This window comes from Mustela nivalis, assembly GCF_964662115.1.
Source record: "Mustela nivalis genome assembly, chromosome: 18".
NCBI classification, from domain to species: domain Eukaryota; kingdom Metazoa; phylum Chordata; class Mammalia; order Carnivora; family Mustelidae; genus Mustela; species Mustela nivalis.
The window spans coordinates 2,866,143-2,884,668 of record NC_139037.1 but is presented as its reverse complement, the minus strand read 5'-3'; the positions used below and the strand labels follow the sequence as shown (position 1 = coordinate 2,884,668).

The window sequence follows — 18,526 nt, the reverse complement described above, 5'->3', positions numbered from 1 at the left end:
ACTGTCCGTTGGCTGCTGGGCTAGAAGCTTCGGGAGCATCACCTCATCATCTCACTGACGAGCAAACCAAGGTCCCAGGAGGGTATGCGACTTGCCCATGGCTCTGGATCCAGGCCTGTTCCCCACCAGGAAGTCAAGCCTGCACTCACAGGTCACCTTCCGGCCGAGCTCTGGGCTTCCCAGGGCTCGCTCTCACGGTGCCTGGGGCCACATCCACAATCTGTGTCTGAAAGATCGGAACAGGGCGGACGCCATGGCTGCTTCTCCTGGAGAAGCCTCTTTGGGGTGGGATTGGCCGCCCTCTGCCAGCAGTCCCCGCGCTGCTCGGGTGATCTCCTCCAGGTTTGCAGTAAGGCCGTCCAGAAGGCCGTCCAGAGTGCAGCAGCCCGTCCCGAGGGGCAGCGGGGCTGTCAGCCAAGCTCCATAACTCGACCCCGGATCGCGGCACGTTATCAACCCATCTCCGCGGCCGGGCCGAAGCTGAGTTATGGAGGGGAGGTTACCGCGGACAGACGGTAGTTCTAAGCAGGGCAGCGGGGTCTCGGGGTTAATGGGCAAAGGTCAGCACCTACCAGGGCTCCATGTGGGATGGATTAAGTCGCCCCCAGGCTTGGTGGCGGGTGGCCTGCGGGTGGGCTCAGCCGCTGCCGGCCCGGCCTCTACGGAGGTCGCCTCCCTGTGACTGCAGGGCTCAGGTCCAGTGGGGCTGACTTGATTTTCGTCTGGGACTGAAAAGCTAGGGGACTCTGCTTGGAATCAGGATGTCCCTAGTTCGAAGAGATTGCTGGTTCTGTCCTTGCTAACGAGGACCTCCAGGTCTCAGGGTCTCGACGGTCTCAGTCACCCGACTCTTCGGTCCAGAGGGGCAGCTTGGATTTCTGCCCAGAGCTCTCCGTGGACCCAGGGAGATCCAGGCTTCTCTGCTGGAACCCGTCCCTGTGGGTTAAGGCATCCTCTGACCACGAAGCTCCGTGGAAACAGAACTCACGCTTCCTAGCACCTGGGTGCCTTCCTGTGGGCAGCCCAATGCCTGTCCCCGAATCCCAGGCTGCAAACCAGGCAGAGGCCTCAGGACAGACCCAGATGGGAGGGAAACAGAGTCGGCCAGGGCGCTGGCGTCCCTTCTCGCCGCCCTGGCGTCCGGTTAAGGTTTGTTCTGTTCTAGACACGCCCACGAGGGAGTGGAGCTAAAAGGCCTGAAACCCAGGACCCCCGGGCTGTGGCCGCGTCCCTCCACCCCTGCCCCCCACTCACGTGGCCCGTCCTCTGGGTCTCAGCTACTCCTCCGTCCTGCTGAGGACCTGCCACGGGATTCGGGTCCATCGGATCTTTCAGGATGATCTCGTCTCAGGATCTTTGACTTAATCACAAAGACCCTTTCCTCAGACAAGGCCCCATCCACAGGCTCTGGGCATGAGGACGTGGACTCGTATCTTTGGGGGCTGCAAGCCCACGGCAGGGGCCGAGCACTCTGTTCGGACTCTTCCTCAGAACCACCCTCCCCCTCCGAGGGAGAGGAGACAGCTGAAGCCGGGCCATCGGAGGCCTGCCGGGGCCACAGGCAGCGGGTGACGGGGACCGGGTCCCAGCGACGTGGGCTCAGTTCACACGCCTGCCGCTTTCCCCCAGGAGGCCTCCTCGGACTCCCGGGGGTGTGCGCAGGTGTCGGAGGTGGGGGCCGGGGCTTCTCCCGAGCCTCCCCTCCTCACGTAGCCCATTTTGCAACAGTCACGAGGTGGCTTCGAGTGCAGGCCGGGTCAGGGAGGCCTGCGGGGAGGCCCGGAGTGTGAGGCCTAGAGGCCCGCCCCTCCGGAGTCTGTTTCCTCACTGGCCGTGGCAGGCAGTCATTCCTACAGGGCAGCGGGAGTGGGGACCCAGCGTGCGGAGCGCTCCAGGGTGTCCCTAGTGTGCCGGGCTCATGGACACGCGGGTGTGTCGTCACGCTTCTCGGAAAACAGCGTCGTGACGGCGCAGGAATGACGACCGTGTTGACCAGGTGCGCAGCAGCTGTGGGCCCTGAGTGCTTCCGAGAGCTGTGCGTTTACGACTCTGCGTTCGCGATGACCCTCCCAGGAGGGGCTGCCCTCGCCCCATTCCACAGTGGAGGACACTGAGGCCTGTTTGCTCACTTCCCACTTTGCAGTCTGGAGAACTCTGCCCCCGCCCACTCATCCATGCCCACTCCCTGCCCGCTCCCTTCGCCCCGACCCCCACCGCGCTGTGCTTGCTCCCAGAGCAGGTCTGATGGGGTCTTCCCACCCAGAGGGAAGCGACTGTTAAGTCTCCACGACATGGGCCAGTCTTTTGCACCTCCCAGATGCAGTAACGGGTGCCTCGTCCCAGGGCGTCCAGCCAGGTGGCGTGTGGGGCTCAGGGGATTCTGGAACCCTGGACACCCAGACCCAGCCGGCCGGCGCGGGGACGCCCCTTCGCGGCTCTGCTGTTTCACTGACAGACCCATGCGGCAACGACATAAAAGGCGAATTAGGGGATAGACGCATGGGGGCTGGAGCCTCTCGCTATGCTGCAGACCTGTCATTGCGTCCACTGACCTGGGTGACGTCGGTGTCGACTATGAGTCGCGGCGCTCTCCCCCACGCTGTCTTGCTTGCCGTGCTGGCCGTCATCACAGTGGAGGACCGTGGGCTCGGGTGAGGCACGGCTTGTCCTGCCAGGATCCCGGGCCTGCCGGCCGGTTGGCCACCCACGTTCCTCTCCCTGCCCCTACATGGCCGGGGAGGGCCGGGCCCCCTGCACAGGTCATGAGAAAAGAGGTGTCAGGACAGCGTGACCTGATTTCGTGAGCTGATCTGACCTGGAAGGCCTCCCTTACCCTATCCGTCAGGCTGGGTCCTGGTGCAACGGTGAGCGACCTTCAGGTCACAGCCACTTCACCATAGCTTCCTGCAAATGAGCTTAGCTTGCCCCACGCTCCCCATGCAAGACAGGAACCCTTCTCCCTACGGTCCCTACGGCAGAGCAGCCACCACCCGGACTGGCCAGCGCCTGTGCCCAAGGGAGGTGGGAGCCAGGGGGTGTCCCACCTGGAATGGCACATGTCACACTGGCCTACTTGGTGGTATACAGAACGAGTCATGTGACCCATCCAAGCACAAGAGAGTAGAAGTGCCACCCCACTGTCCACATGCCACAGGACTGGGGGGACCAGAGTGTGGCATGAAGAGCACTGATGAGGGCTGCATTCCCCGCGTGTGAACACAGGGGTTAGTGGGCGCCCTGTGGAAAGTGGAGCGAGCACCAGGAACCAGCAGCGCCTGCGCAGCGTCCTCTGAGACAGGGACAAGCCCCGACCATCTTCGGGCACCCCAGCCCCTCCTCTATAAATGGCAAGAATGGGGTCTTGTGCCTTGTTTCTCTCTTCTGTGGCCACGTTTGGATGAGGATAGGCGGATGAGACCCATGGAAACACGCCGAACACCGCATCAGATGAGATGGACGTGGTGGGCGGGCGGACAGTCACAGGGACGACCGAGAATGCTCACCAGGGAGGCCTTTATTCTGGAGCAATCATAGACGGACAGGAAAGTTGCAAAGAGAAATACAAAGAGCTCCTGTGTGCTTTTCACTCAGTGTCCCCGCACTGTCACCTTTCACAGCCCAGGGACATCGACCAAAGCAGCAGGATTCGCACTGGTACGTGGCTGTCGGCTATGGACGGTGTCCAGACTTGACGCACTTCCGCATGAAGGTTCATCTGGTATCACCCAGTGCCCCACAGAATTCAGCACCGTCAGAATTCCCGCACGCATCCCCCGTGTAACGCATTACTGCTCCGTCCCCAAGACCCTGCAACCACTTCTCTGTTTTCCACACTGTAATCTTTCCTTTTCCAGACTGTCCTAGAAATGCCATATATAGTAGGCAACCTCTCGCTTCTGATTTCTTAAACTTAGCAAAATGCATGTGGGTGATTCCTGCAGCAGGAAGCGATGACAGACACGTTCCTTCTTGTTGCTGGGTGATGTCCTACGGTTTGTCCACCCACCCGTCTGTTGAAGGACGTCTTGGTTGTTCCCAGTTTTTGGCAAATGAGGCTGCTATAAACTTTCACATAAATGATTTTGTGTAAACAAGAGTTTTCAGTTCAATATAGTGAATGTACGTTTAACTTTGTAAGAAACTGCCAAACTGCCTGCTAAGCTGACTCTGCCATTTTGTGGTGTCAGCAAGGAATGAGAATCCCCAGGATCAGGGTTTTGGATTTTAGCCATTCTAACAGGCAGGTAGTGATGTCTCACTGTGGTTTTAATTTGCATCTTCCTAATGACAACTGATATCGGATATTTTTTCAGATGCTTCTGTCATTCATCTATCTTCTTTGGTGAAGTGTCTGTTCAGACCTTTTGCTCATTTTTTTTTTTTAAGATTTTGTTTATTATTTATTTGACAGACAGAGACCACAAGTAGGCAGAGAGGCAGGCAGGGAGAGAGGGGGGAGCAGGCTCCCCACTGAGCAGAGAGCCCGATGTGGGGCTGGATCCCAGGACCCTGGGATCATGACACGAGCCGAAAGCAGAGGCTTTAACCCACTGAGCCACCCAGGTGACCCCTTTTGCTCATTTTTAATTGCTCTGTTTGTTTTCTTATTGTTGAGTTATAAGAGCTCTTTATATATTCTGGATACAAGTCCTTTTTTTTTTTAAATCAGATATCTGATTTGGAAATTTTTTTTCCAAGTCTGTTGTTTGAATTTTCATTCTTTTAATAGTGCCATTAAAAGGAAATGTTTTTAGTTTTGATAAAGTACAATTTACTAATTTTGTTCTTTTATGGATTTTCTTGGTGCCATATCTAAACACACTGCCAAACATGAGGCATTGATGTAGATTTTAACACATTATTTTCCCTAATGTTAGAGATTTACATCTTACTTTTAGGTTAATAATCCTTTTTTAAAAAATCTTAAAATGTGAATTTTAATTGTAAAAATTGTCTTCTGTAAATATAGTTCTGTTGACTTCTCTGCACACAACTCGGTTCAAATATATGGAGAGATGACATACACAGATGCGATTGGTGCCGCAGAACAAAATCAATTAAAGATACATTTACTTTTAGCTTCAGGATGATTCCAGCCTTCTTTAGGCCATTAAAATGATCACCGCAGAGAAGAGAGGATAACATATCTACAGGCATCGGTATTCAGGGTAACGTTTACAAACCATCTCACTAATTCCATATTACAGGGTAAAAGATCTCAAACAAAACTGTCTTCAGTGTTTCTTATTGCTGTGACCCGTGGGCTGCGGTGTGCACGGCCCACGTTCGGTACTTTCTGGGTAAAGGGTGACGCATCTGTCAGTTCTTCATACATCTTGACCTTGTGTCCTGGGACCTTGCTAAGCTCATTTACTTATTACAGAACTTAAAAAAAAAAAAGAATATTTGGGATTTATCTAAATAGATAATCTTGTCACCTGCAAATAAAGGACAGTTTTATTTTCCCCTTTCTGATCTGCACGCCCTTTATTTCTGCCTTCTTACCTGATCCCGCGGCAAGGGCTTCCAGGGGGATGTGGACGGGGGCGTCGAGAGAGGACATCCTTGCCCTGTTTCTGCTCTGGCAGGACCCGCGTTCGGACTCGCCCCAGCAAGTCTGACGTTACCTGTAGGGTTTCCAAGGGCCTTTGATTAGGGTCAGGAAGTCTCCTGTGTTCCTAGTTTCCTGAGAGTTCCTTTACGGCCATGCGTAGGTGCTGCGTTTTGTCAGATGCATTTTCTGCATCCACTAAGATTATTATGGCTTTTCTTGTTTAACCTACTAATGTGGTAAATCGAATTCACAGCATTTTTGGTGAACAAAAAATGACATTTTTAAAAGCCTCCTGTGTCCATTATTACTAATGGCTTCTAGGCCTTTCTGGCTGAATGACTTTGGATAAATTACTTAACCTTTCTGGGCCTCAGGCTAGCATCTCCCTACTTTGGCGGCAGGGGTGGTGGGCTGGATGGCTGACTTCAAAAGGGCCCTGCCGTTTTGCTTGTGGGGATGCTGGGAACGTGGACAAGAAAAATGCCTTTCCGTGGCTGTGCCTTCGTGCTGTCAGCCAGCGCAAGACTTTGCACTCGCCGGTGTCTGCTCTTTGTCAGACCGCAGGCGCGACCCGTGAGCGTTTCCTCAAATAATTCCTAAACCAGCATTACGAGTCAGGCGTTGTGATCTTCACCCGACAAACGGGGAAGGTAGGACACAGAGAGGTTAAGCAGCTGATCATGGCCACGCGTGCAGTGTGACAAGCAGGGGCGAGGCAAGGTGCTGCACAGACCCATGCCGCCCACTGTGGTGGCCACTAGCCACGTGTGGCTCCCCAGCATTAGGACTGTGGCTCCCCCACACTGGGACGTGCTATCAGTGTGAAAATAAAGTCTGGATTTTGAGGAGTTGGTATCAAAAAAAAAACAAACAAACAAACAAACAACAAACCATGTAAATTTTCTCATTGGTAATTTGTTAATATTGTCTCATGTGAGATAATATTTCATACAGATCGGGTTGAATAAAGTGCAGGATGGTGCGAATTCCACTGGTTTCTTTTCACTTTTTCTACTGTGACTAGTGGAGAGTGTCCAAGTACATATGTCGCCCGGAATTTATTTCTGCTGCACAGACAAGGAGTCGACGGATTCCAGCCCGTGGGCCGAATGCGGTCCAGCACCCCTTACTGTTCTGTTTTGCTGGTGAAGTTTTATTGGTTCGCGGCCCGTCCGCTCACAGGCATGCGGTCCACGCCGCTTCCGCACTACGGCAGCCGAGCTCAGACAGGGACCACAGCACCCAGAGAACCCCCGATATTCCCCGACAGTCCTCCCACGGGAGAAGCGTGCCGGCCTCTGCCCCGGACGAAAGCCCGGGACGCCGGTTCCCAGCGCGCTGACCATCCCCGCAGGCAGGTTACGGGCCGTTTTACAGTTTCTTTCTCCCTTTCCTTTCTCTTCTTTTCTTTCTTTCTCCCTTCCTTCCTTCCTTCCTTTCTCTCTCTCTCTCTCTCTTTTTCTTTTCTGTTCTTTTCTTTTCTTTTTTGTATTTGTCTTTTCTAAAGTTCCAGGAGTGAAAACGTTGCTTTTGATGACGAGGGAGAAAGCGCATCCGTGCTTTCTTACTGCAAAGTAATACACTCTGAGATGAGGCACCAAAGGTGTGGTTAGGGCTGACCCTGACAATGAGCCCTGGCTGTGTGGCTCCTGAGCCTGCTCCCCAGGAAGCCCTGGGAGGACCCCAGGAAGCCTCTGGCTTGGGCAGCGATCCAAATGCACTCTGCTTTCGGGGCTGTTTACGTAGGGACGAGGAGGGGTGCAGGGGCGAAGGCAGCCAGTCAGCCGAGGGCCGACCCCAGGAGGCTGGGCCGTGCGGCGTGGGGGGCTCGGGAAGCCAGGCCCATCTGGTTTGCGTTAGGTTTATAAGGTTGATAGCAAATAAGGGTATTAGAGCTAATTTACTTATTTAGAGAAAGACGACTCAATCGCAGAAACTGATTGGGACGGACCGGTCCCCTCCCCCACTGCCCCACCGGAGGAGGGGTCTGCCAAGCCAAGGCCCTTGTGCAAAGCTTGGTATCTTTTAAAAAACAGCCGTGCAATCCCGTGTGGCCTCGGGGCTGGCCCGTGGACCTTGCCAAGCCCGTCCCCCTGGCCTCCCTGGCCTGGCCACACTTCCCCGAGGAGGATCGTGGCCCGCTTGGACTTGGGGCGCACGGCAGTCGTGCAGCTTACAGGGCGACCATGAGGAGTAACAGCAGCGTCTCTCGGGGCCCAGAGCCCCTCACCCAGCCACCTCAGCCCCCCGGATCCCCGGGGTCTGCAAAAACATCACAAGAAGCCCGGCGGCCCCCAGCCACACACTGAGGTTTTGGGGGCCCGCAGCAGCCGCAGGTTCCCAGGTCCCCGTCCGTTTCCCCCAAGCCAGGAATGATGTTCTGGGGACCTCCTGCACGGGCTCCTGCTTGGACCTGGGGCTCTGGCTCCTGGAGCTCGGGCTCTACTCGGAGGCAGGGCTCCCTCTGGCCTGGTTTTCTGGAGCGCACCTGGGCTTCAGAGTCGAAGTCCCTCCTCGCTTCCTCCTGTGGGTCTGACCTCCCCCCCGCCCCGTCTTCCCTCCTCCCTCTTTCAGTACATTTGTTGTGATCAGGACTTTGATACGGCTGGTTTGTCCACCTGATTCTTGGCGCCAACAGCATATTCTAGATGTACAAGATTGCACTCCTTCAGACTTCAAGGCTGTGACCTCAGCAGTCCCCACGGGAGCCAGCAGACCCTACTAGATCCACTTCAGGACTCCCGTGTCCCTCATGAGAGAAAGGGGTCATTCAGTGGGTAATTAATGCATGCCAACCTCCAAGCTCCGTCTTCGGAGCTCAAGCTGTAGCCAGGAGCAATTATAACGAATACATACCACCCTCCCAAATAAATAATAAATAGAAAGGAAAATGGACATTTTAAGGAGCAAGAGGCAACGGGCACGGATAGCTAACATCGGGGAAGGTCTCAGCTCTGGCCGCGCATTCGGACGCTGGAGGAGCTTTCAAAGAAACACCCACATTGACCCGCCCCAAACCCACTGGGTCAAAATCTCAGAGGTGGGCATGGGGATGGGGGCTCAGGTTGGAAGCAATTCAGGGCGAGAACCTCTGGCTTCTTATCAACCTCAGTGACAAATTCTGGGGTTATATTGCTCTGCTCTGGTCATTCTCAAAGTGGGGTCCCGGAGCGGCACCATCCCCCGGGAACTTGTTAGAAATGCAGGTTCTCGGGCCGCCCGGACCTGCGGAGTCGGAAGTGGGGTGCCCATGGGTGATTCTCATTCCAGTCTGAGAGCTCTCTGCCCGAGTCCACAAAACAGGTCCACTGTTCTCGGCTCTGGGGCTCCCCATCTCACCCCAGCTGGGCACGGGCCCCTGGAGTCCGGCACCCTCCCTGAGGCTCTGGGGCAATTAGGTTTCATCCCCTACACCCACTCAGCCCACGGGGTGGCTTCTGAGAAGCAGCACGCAGCTTCGCTCAGGAGGAGAGCGGATATCAGAGCGCGGTGTCCGGTGTCCGGTGTGCACAGCCTAGGAGCGGCCCGCTCAGGCTCCGCGATGTGCATTTCCAGGACGCATTGCCTTCCGCGTCTCACCAAGGGAACGCCACGAGCACGGCCGTTTGAAGTGCCACGGACTGAGATTCCAAAGGACAAAGAGCGCAACAGCCCTGCGGCTCCCCCGAGGAACGTCTCCTCCACCCCCTACCCCCTGCCAGCTTTCACGGCGCGTCAGTTCTGTTTTTAATTCCTTCTCTCCTTTAAAATAAAATACATTTTGGGTTTGATTAGAAAAGGGATATACCTTCACGCTAGAAAACTGGTAAAATGCTAAACAAAAAGCCATGAGGAATGGAATTAAAATTGTCTGAAACCCCGCCTCCCAGAAGCCATTCCCCGTTAACACTGGTTTTATCCCTCCTGTTCCCGCTTCTCTCCTTGACGCCGGGAGAGGACGCTGACCCGTGCACAGCGCGTCACCTCATGTCATGCACTTAAATAAATACGATGAGATGCTTGTGGCTTCACTGAGAAAGGGAATGGCCCCGGGGTCATCAAGAAGCTTCAGGAGAGGACAGCACAGTCAGTGTGGGGGCCAGGCCCCTGCCTCACCCTTGTACGGACGAGGAAATGGAGCTGGAGAGAGGGGACGCGTCTTGGCCCGGGCCATGCAACGACCCGCAGCAGAGCAGCATCGCCACACCTGCCTGGGAGAGGCAAGGCTGGAGCCACAGAACGGTCTTGGAGGGAGTAACGTCGGGATTCTATCTGCACATGACGTTCCAATGGGGTTGACTCGCTGTCAACCTGTGTCATGGGACTCAAGACTCAGTTTTCAGTGATAGAAACTCCATGTTTAAGTAATAAAAACTAGAGGCTTTGCCACTCATATAATAGAAGGTCCCCAACCCAGGAGTTCAGGCATAGTTGGATCCAGGCACTTGGATAATGTGATGGTCTGCTCCTCTCCTTTCCCTTTGTTCTGCTCTGCTCTAGGTTGGTTTTATTTTCTCTGTGTACTGGCCTCTTGCAACTCTGGACTTACACGTACCAGTCTGGTCAGGTAAGGGTGAAGAACGTGGTCATTTCTCCACTGTTCCAGCAACACCACAGTGGTGACTCCTACAGGTCTGATCATGTGACATCTCTGAAGCCATCACTGTGACTTGGGTTGCCTGGATCTGTGTTCATCCCTGCAACCGGGGGCTGGCATCACCCACACCTGGGTCTCGTGGAGTGAGAGGAGAGAAGGAACAGATCCCGGAGGAAACCAAGAGGCTAACCCTTGAAGCAGGAGTCATGGAGGTTGGCTGGTCAAATATGGGTTGTCCCATGCAGGGCCAGAAATTCTGCCATTTGATACATTTCCTTTGAGACTCTCTGAAGACCAGGGTCTGCTTCTGGTGTCCTAACCCTTTGGCTCCTCTGATGCGGTGGGTGGGTGGGGGGTTATCATTAGCATACTAACAGGGATTGGGGTTCAACACTTGCAAGGACTTGAGGTCCTGGAACAGGGGACAAGTAAGCTGGGAGGGAGAGAGAATTCTGGAGCTCAGGAAGCCTGAGTGGGAGGCTCTGGCATTCAGAGGATAGCGTGAGAACCCTTGGTGTGGGTGCGGGAAGTTTCCAAACAGAGAGAGAGGTTTATGGACAAGCTGCATGATTTCACAATTTTGCTCCTGGGTCAGCCCTGTCACGGCAGGACTTCTGAGCATATTCTCAGCCACTCCAGGCCAAGCTCTGGCTTCCATGTGCAATGACAGCTCATTCCAGGTGGAGCCAATTCCACGACCAACAGATGTGTCTCTGTTTATACTTGTTGGCTCGTACCACTAATCCTCCTAGGTTCAGCTTTCATGTTGGTCTCCTCCTGTAGGCTGGAATTTCCATGAACACGAGGAGCACGTGTGGTTTGTTCATTATCGTATCTTCGGTGCCTGGCACACAGCTGGCGCTGGTACTCAGTGAGTGCTTGGATGGATGATGGCTGAATGGTTGAGTAGATGTTTGATTGAATGGCTCAGTGGATGGTTGGGTGGGTCACTGGGTGAGTGGGTAGCTGGGTGGATGGATGGCTGGGGAGGTAGGTAGCTGGGTGGATGGCTGTGTGGGTGGGCAGATGGATGGATGGCGGGAGAGCTGGGTGGGTGGATGGGTAGATGGTTGGGTGGGTAGATTGATGGTTGGGTGGATGGTTGGGTAGGTGGGGAGATGGGTAGCTGGGAGGGTAGGTGGGTGGATGGTGGGGTGGGTGGTTGTGTGGGTGGGTGGGTAGTTGGGAAGGTGGGGGGTAGCTGGGTAGCTGGGTGGGCGGCTGAAAGGATGGTTGGGAGGACAGACTGCTGTAAGGAAGGTTCACTGGGGCAGAGTCATGTGACCGCTAAAAGCAGGGTCCTTCAAGCCAGACTGCCTGGATTTAAATTCCATCCCTACCATTTGCTGGTTAGCTGACCTCGACTAAATTTTTAGCCTTGTTGGGACTCCCTGTTCTGATCCATAAACTGTGGACACCCACCAGCACTGTCCTCAAAGGCTGTTGGGGAGATGACCCGAGATGCTGCATACGAAAGCCCTGTGCGCAGCCCCCGACACACATGCCGGCTCAGAGACTGTGGCCTCGCCTGTCCTCTTCCATTTGTTTTCCAGCAAATATTTACTGACCACCGGATGCCATGTTGCTGGAACTTTCTGGGTGCCGGGCCACAGGGGCCGGGGGGGGGATAGCAAGGCCCTCCTGCCCCCCAAGGGCTCACATTTTCACGGGACGCACTCTCCCCATTTGTGTTAGAAGCACTTACCATGATTCTCATGCGCTTTTAAAATTCTTGTCTTTTTTTTTAAGAGCTTCCCCCGCACTGGGCTGTACAGTCCAGAGGCAAGCGCCTTTGCTGTTCTGTCCACAGCTGGATATCAAAGGGAACACATGACTCTTCTCCTGCCAGTTGCTCAGGCCCGAAGCCCTGGGGTCGCCCCCTTCTTCCGCCCTTCACATGCCGCCTTCACAGTCCTGGTGCGGATCCCACTGGCCCCAGACGCAGCCCCTCTGCCACCTCCCCGTTGCCTTGGGTGGTCTAAGCCCCCCTCTGTCCTCACCCCGATACCTGCTGGCTTCTCCCTGCTTCTGCCCTTGCCCCCCGCTCTGTTCCCGCGTGAGCCAGACGCTCACATAAAAAGCCAGAACGCATCCACCCGGAACACCCCACCACGAAGCCACCAAGCTTCGCGCGACCACCAGGCCCCCAGTGCCCGGCTTCTTCCCGCTCCTGCCGTCACACCCCGGGCGCCTCTCTGCCCTGGCCGTGTGGCCTGGCCGACCCCACAGCGTGCGGGGGTGTGCACAGTCTGTTCCCTCTGGAACGTTCTCCCCAGGTCTCTGCAAGCTCCTCCCTCCCCTCCTTGCCGGTGGACTCAATCACTACCCCTGGTCAGAGAGGGCTTCTGAGTTTACGGCCGCCCCGCTCCTGAGCCGTCAGTCCTCCACTTTGTCTTTCCTTCCTTTGCTGTCGAACATGCAGGAGATTTCATGGTCTGCTTCTCAGGTAGAAGGTAAGTTCTGTCGGGCAGACACGTTCTGTTCTCGTGCAGTGCCGTGGCCATGTAGACGCTCAGTAACTACCCGATGGGCTATCGCTACTCCCAATACTGTTATGACTGGCATTTTGAGCCATCTTTTCCTTTCTGGGGGTGCCCTAACTGGGGCACTTGCCCCCACCCTGGATCTCATGCACCTGCACCCCAACTTCTTGTATAAATGACTTGTTTTACACCCTTGTTTCCAATTTGTAAATGGGAAGGGGGTTGGTGGAGGTCGCTCCAAGGTCTTGCCCAGCTCCGATAGTCAAAGACTGTGTCGTGGGTTCAAAGGGGCCCCCAAATGATAGGCCACGTCCTAATCCCTGGAATGTGTGACTGTGCCTTTATCTGACAAAGGGGTGACTATTTCCTTGTACAGCAAAAGTATGCAGCTAAATGAAGGGTCTTGAGAGGAGGAGCCGGTCCTGGGGGACCCAGGCAGGTCCCAGCTCTGAGGGAAGACGTCCTTGCAGAGCAGCACGGAGGGAGAGAAACAGAGGAGGGGAGGCGGGCCTGCGCCGGGGATGCCTGTTTGCTGACCTCTCTCTACTGTGCGCAGGGCCTCTTGTCTTCCTGCGGTGTGGGCCCCCTTCTCCCTTCTGGGAAGACAGGTGTCCGTGACTGGCTCCTGACTTCTGCTTCATTCTGAGGGTGGCCCCGAGCACCCACCCTGAACGTGTCACCGTGACATCTCTCTGGCTAAGGAAGGTGAAGCCACAGGCAGCAAGGAAGCGTGGAGAAGCTCCCCAGGGCCCGACCGGACCACGGATGAGGAGGCCACCACACCCATGTCCGTGGCTCTCTCCATGGTCTCTCAGGGTCCTTCACACCACAGACCACCCTCCTCTCCCAGCAGGGTAATTGGTCACTCTCCTGTCCCGACCTGTGCCCAGGAGTTGCTGGTGAGGAGCGACTGAGCCTCACACTCATTCCTGGTCCGCAGAAGGCCCAGGGAGGTTCTGTGGCCCCCTGTGGCTCATGGCCGGCTCTTAAACCCGTGGTGCTGGCTGGGTGTCAGTACTGGAAGACTGGCCCGCGTGGGGCAGGTCCCCATCCTTGGCCCAACCATCTCCAGCCAAGGGGAGCTGTCACAAGAGACGTGGTGACTCTGCCAGAAGCACGGGAGCTGGGAGGTTCCCAGCCCTGGGAGAGGCAGGTGCGCAGACAAAGCAAGGTGATGGCTGCGGGCCCGGACCTCCTGCTCATCTCCACGGATCCTGTTCTGATTTCAGACCCATCCAATTGGCCCTGTAAGCATTTTTTTTTTTTTTTGGTCCAGGGGGGATACATTTTAGCACTCCTCCCCCGCCACCGGTGACTCTGGATTTCTGCCTGGGGACACAGCCCCTCCCACGGCTGAAACCTGGCCGGCCTGCGAGGAGGCTTGGGATGAGGTGAGCAGTCGCGGCACCTGCAGGCCTGCGTTCGGGAGGCCAGGATTCAAGGAAACTATGGGCTGAGTCCAAAGGTCAGGAAGGACGCAGGGGAGAACGGAGGCCACGGCACTTGGGGGCACGCGTCGCTGCAGCGCGCGCCCTTGTCGCGAGCTGGAGACTCAGCGGTGGGCCCAGCCGGTTGAAGGAGCGGGTGCCAGCCACTGGCAAGCTCCCGCCCAGGCCGTTTCACAGGTCTGGGAGGTGTCCAGACGCGGGGACACCGCCCGCTCAGGCGGTCTGGAGGGCCTCTAGGTCTAGGAGAGTTTAAATCCCACGATTGTTCGAGAAGGACGCGCCCAGCAAGCTGGGGTCCGTGGGGCGTGGGGGGCCGGGGAGGCGGGGGCGACAGAGAAGGTTCAGAGAGCTTCCCGTGGGGAGGTGGGGGGAACACAGTTACCCCTAAAGCCAGGTCGCGACACACACATCTACACGTACTTTTCTTTGTAAATCAAATTGACTGCGGAGTATTTGCCGGCAGCACAGCGTGTCCGTGTCGAGGGTGCCGCCTGACAACTCCTGTCAAAGGAGGGTGCCCTCCTGTGTCCCCACCGGCTCCCCGACGAGCTGTGACGCAGCTCCAACCTCCTGGAAAGCCCCTCCTGCCCGCGGCCGCCCTGCCACGCCCTGGCCGCAGGCGGCCACAGCCGCTTCCTCTCGCTCGCTCGGTAGTGGTTTCGCCTGTTCCAGATTTTCCCGCGATGCATCATACAAATGTCCTCGCCCGCTTCTGCTTTCTTTCCCTCACTGCACTGTTCTGAGGTTCTCCCCAGCCGGCCTGCCCAGCAGTGCCGCGTCCTGCGTGGGGCTGGCGAGAGCCCTGCTTGCCTCTTTCTCCCCATGCTGAGGGACCTCGGGGCGGGAGAGGGGTCCTCCAGGGCAGGGCTCTCAGGACTGAGGCCATCGTGAACATTCTGTGACAAGTCTTCTGTGCAAATGTTTTCATTTCTTTTGGGGTCGGGGTCCACCTGGCCGAAGCGGCGGTGGCCGGGGGTCAGCTGGCTGTTCCCAACTCATTTCCAGCCTCACCCCGTTTCCCAGCGGCCCGTGCCATCCGGTGAGGCCACGAGCCGGCCCGTATCCACGGAATGTGAGCAAATACGACAGAGGCCATGTCCAGGCCAGACCCCCCACCGTGCTCCAAGGCCCTTGCCCTTCTGCCTCACCTGGGTCAGATCACCGTGTCGACCGTGGCAGCCAGTGATGGAAGAGGCCGAGCCACGAGGTAGGAGGGACACGAGCACAACTTGGATGAGGCCCACTGGACCCGTCAGGGTCACCTGTCTCAGACCCTCAAGAATAAGAAGCGGCTCTTGCTCCGGAAGACTCTCCTCCAAGACCAAGGCAGGGTGGGGTCAGAGGACAGAACTTAATATGGACAGCAGCCCTTTGAAACCAGGTGGTGCCTGGCTGGAAGCGACCCCAAGTGTGTCCTTGAGCTCTCTGAACCCGAGTTTACTCATCTGGGACACGGGTGGCCACCCCCAAAGCCCACCCTTTCCTAGTTTCTGGGAAGGAAGGTCAGGGGTAGGGGAACACTGAGGACTTCTCTGCTGATTTCTGGGTGTGGCCAGCTGGGGCTCCCGGGTTAATCCAGGTAGAGGCTCTCTGAGCCGGGTCCCCGGCCTGGCAGCAACGGCAGCCCCTGGGAGCTTGCTAGAAATGCAGGCTCTGAATCAGAAGCTCTGGGAGTGGGGCTGGCCATCTGCGCACTAATAGGACTTCTGGGTGATTCTGAAGGAGGCACAGTTGGAGAACTACTGGTCTAGAAGGTTCTCAGGAGCAGGGGAGAACACACTCCCTTCATCCCTGAGCAAGCCCCAGGGGAGGAATAGGCCCTGCAGAGTTCCAAACAGGCCATATAGTCCAGTGTGGGCCCCTCTCCCCCTGATGGTTTCCAGAAAAGCAGCTGGGCCTGGGATCCCGTGGGACAGACCCCTTCGGGAGGGATCAGAGGCTAGCAGAGGTGGTGGGCTCAGAGAAGAGCTGACGGGAGAAGGGCCTCCCGGTGAACCCTCGGCGGCCCCCACAGTGCTCCTGCACCCTGCTAGGGCTCTAGCACCCAGAGTTGTTCTGAGCTGCATCCTCTCTCACTCGGCAGGTGCTCCTGTCCCCTCCCCGTGGTGGCCCTCGGCACACTACAGTTGCCATCCGCACCTGTGGACAGGAAGGCCTGGGGTGCCCGTGCCCGCCTCCCTGCGCGGATGCATCTCTCCTGGGCAGTCGGGGGCTCAAGGGCCTGCCAGGCCCAGCCAGGCGGCCCACGGGCCCGTTAGGCTGCATCTGGATCTAATTAGCGGCGGGGCCTCCGAGAGCCGAGGGCTGCCTTTATCTTCCCCAGAGCAGAGTCCAGACGGGAGAGAAACTGCTGGGACGTGCTCGGCTTCCTGCGGGGCGGGGAGGTGCCCTGGGGTGTCGCTGGTGGAATCCGCGATGGTTCCCGGTGGGAGGGAGAGCCGGCCTGGCATCCCCCTGCCGCTGGCCTCACGTCCTTCCCGGGCCCCACGGGGTGGGGGTGATGATGGGGTGTGCTACGGCACCTCGCCGGGCTCCAAAACACATGCTGCGGAAACAGTTACTAGGTGAACCTGAAAAAGGCTGTGTTTTCTTCTTCCTAGAACCTTCTAGATCAGCAGTTCTCAGACTCTGGTGCTGTTAGAATCTCGGGGGTGTGGGGAGGGGATGTGTTAATGTGCAGACGACTGGGCCCCACTCTGAGAGTTTCTGATTCAGAATCTGCATTTCTAGCAGGCTCCCAGGTGAGGCTGATGTGGCCAGTCCTGGGGACCCACCTCTGAGAGCCTCTGTGCTCTCTCTCCCCAGGCTCCCCCACTGGGCCACACACAGGGATCCCCCGTGGCCCGGGTCCCACACCCTGGCATCTAGCTGGTAGCAGGTGTGCACCGGCTGGAGCACTGGGCATGTTCAAGGTCACGAGGTGATTCGTGAGGCCGTGGGAGTCATTCCTCGTGGGTGTGTCCTGATCCGAGGGGCTGCGCCGGGTCCTCCAGCCCCAGACGGGGGTGATAACGAGGGGGGGTAACAGTTACTGTGCACTTCTGCCCCGGGACTGCTGATAGGACACCGGCCGCTCATTTACCCCCTCGGTGCTCCCACAAAGCACAGGCTATAGCTACCCCTGCCTTAGTGATGGGGACACTCGGGCGGAAAGAGAGAAGAGTAGCTTGCCAAGGCCACTCAGTGAGAGTGACCCTGCACGGGCCACCCGCTGAAGCATGGGGCGAGGGGCTCCCCTGGGAGCCGCAGCAGGGCGGGACCACCTGCTCTGGGCCCCCGTGCACTGTGGGGCCCCAGCACCCGCTGTCAGTTCCGCGGAGCCTGGCAGCCAGTGGTCGGAGGAAGGGCAGGACAGACTCACAGACTGTGCTCATTTCACCACGAAAGCCCTCCTAGTCGCTGCAATCCACCTAGTTTTTGAGGTTCCTCGTTAATGCAGCAGAGCTCGTCAAAGTCAGAAGCCCGTGGACCTGTCGCAGCCAGCATCCCGCAGAAATAGAGCTGCACCCGAACAGACAGGAACTTCTCCTCCCGATTCTAACCAAGTGTCAAAAGTAAATTGAAGGGCGCCTGGGTGGCTCAGTGGGTTAAGACTCTGCCTTTGGCTCAGGTTGTGATCCCAGGGTCTTGGGATCGAGCCCCGCATCGGGCTCTCTGCTCAGCAGGGAGCCTGCTTCCTCCTCTCTCTCTCTGCCTGCCTCTCTGCCTACTTGTGATCTCTGTCTGTCAAATAAATAAAATCTTAAAAAAAAAAAAGTAAATTAAAAAATTTCTGGAGCTGTCACCATGGGTTCAAAACCCAACCTGTGTGGCCTAATGCTGGCTGTCAGCCCTGGTCCCACAGCCCCGTGCTTCCAGCTTCCAGAGACACTGACATGGACGGACGGACGGATAGACAGATGGGCAGCCGGAGAGGCCAGCAGCCCGCGCTGAGGGCCTGGGGGCCAGTTAGCAGTCAGCACTGGGGCCTTTGTTTGCTCAGAAATTCCTATTCAAGGATGACCACAGGAGAAGGAAAACTAGTACCTCAAGGGAAGGGCAGGCTGGACCACTTTGTACAGAGGCAAAGCCCTAGAGACTCGGTGGACAGCAGCCGACCTTGCCGTGGTTCCGCACCTACTTCTCTGTTCTGCCTCTGAGCGTCTCACTCCTCCTTACACCGGCACCAGGGGTTTTATTTTTGTTTTCCTGCTGTGTCTTTTCCCCAGAGCATCTGTGCCCTGCGGGCAGGGGTCTCGTCTGTTTTGCTCCCAGTGGGATGAGTGCCGAGTGGCCGTGGAAGCCAGCGCACGGACCCACGCTCACGGCCGTGGCATCTGCAGAAATTCAAAGTATGTTCCAAGCCCTCTGAGAAATGTGCAAGTCATTTTGGAAAAAAAGAAATTTCCATAAAAATGGTTGCAACAAAAAAATTTTTTGTTGATTAAAGCGGCACAAATAATGTGGAGGCCTGATTAAGTGGCTG

At 56.7% G+C, this 18,526-nt stretch overlaps 1 long non-coding RNA gene across 2 annotated transcripts in view; it reads right to left on the bottom strand.

The window, feature by feature from the left end:
- The window catches only part of LOC309853531, a 168,877-nt gene that overhangs the window by 101,001 nt on the left and 49,350 nt on the right, over positions 1-18,526 (bottom strand). For both annotated transcript variants that reach the window (XR_014305793.1, XR_014305794.1), the window contains exon 3: positions 5,506-5,627. This is a non-coding gene — a long non-coding RNA (uncharacterized lncRNA). The remainder of the gene's footprint in view (positions 1-5,505; positions 5,628-18,526) is intronic.